Genomic DNA, 1,314 nt, shown 5'->3' on the forward strand with positions numbered 1-1,314 from the left:
CCCAGAAAGGGTGGGGACGGGAGGCCGGGGAGGGTGGTATGCTGCTCCCATCTTTTCAAAGGCCCTAGAGAGACCAAGCCCTGCAGCAAGAAGGGTGCTGGGGTAATTTGGGGCTTGGGCGCTGACGCTGAAGGCACCACACCACCCTCGACTCTCCAGGCTTCTTCCTCCTCTGAGCAGTTGTTGGGCTCAAAGCTCTCCACGATCAGCAATATTTCACTCATTTCCTTGGGATCCTCTGCAGTGTGCGGGGCCACAGCAGGCAGCTGGGGCTGCAGGTCGGGCAGCTGAAGGGGGGCATATGCAACTATGCCTACCTACCCTCTTGACCTAAGGCCCTGTTGGGTGTCGGAGCCCCAGAGCTGTCAACTGTGCCATGGGTCCCACCGTGAGGCCCCAGGGTCCACTGGAACACCAGCCCCTAGGGCAGGGCCGTGGGTTCCGGAGCCCAGTGGTGCCAGGAGTACGGCAGCTCTTAGAGTCTGGCTCTGCACCATCTTCCTCCTCATGCAACCCAGGCGAGCGTACTGGCCTCGTCTGTGGAGTCCAACTTTGTCAATACATGAGGAGGGGGTGCATGATGCACCCCCATCACTGAAGTTCCAGAGGGCTTGGTGTTATCAGAAGTGACTGTGCTAGGAGAGCTACCACAAGAGTTTTCAGGCAGATCTTCATGTTCCTGGAAGACTCCAAGTGAATCCAGGAGCCACACTCACTACCATCCAGTCCGTTCTAAGGACAAGATAAACAACAAACTCATGGCCAGAGGGTCTGTTCGGACCCATAGTTACCCTATAGGGCAGGGTCCTATAGGGAATGCTCCTGTGGAAATAAGACAGAGCCCCTAAATAAGGAATAAGTATGTATTAGTCATTTGATTGTTATTAAGAATTCTTTTCGGAGAGCATTGTAAGGATAAATACCCCAGGGCTTAAATTATCTGCTATTTAATGCAATGATATGCAAATGCATGTAACCACACAAATAATAAACAGATGGACATTGAAAAACAAATCAAAATGTTAATTACAAAGTAAATAAAATTAGATCTCCTTAAAACAAGTGTTCGCGTGTTTGTGTCTTGGGGAGAATGCAGATGAGAATACTCCTGAGGTTTCCTTGAAACGGAGAACGGTGGGAGGGAATGGTGGGCTGGATTCACTAACCCTTAAAATCTCTGTGGTTCTAATCATAGACTACCGCTTGAAAATATGTTTCTTCAACCCTGGTGGGGACTGAGCTTGATAGTGGGACAAGGGGAAAGTCAAGGGAAATAGAGAAAAGAGCTGGGAGGCAAAGGGCATTTATACAGGT

This window comes from Echinops telfairi, unplaced genomic scaffold (assembly GCF_000313985.2).
Source record: "Echinops telfairi isolate 266 unplaced genomic scaffold, ASM31398v2 ScPeMD7_7473;HRSCAF=8511, whole genome shotgun sequence".
In the NCBI taxonomy this organism is placed as follows: domain Eukaryota; kingdom Metazoa; phylum Chordata; class Mammalia; order Afrosoricida; family Tenrecidae; genus Echinops; species Echinops telfairi.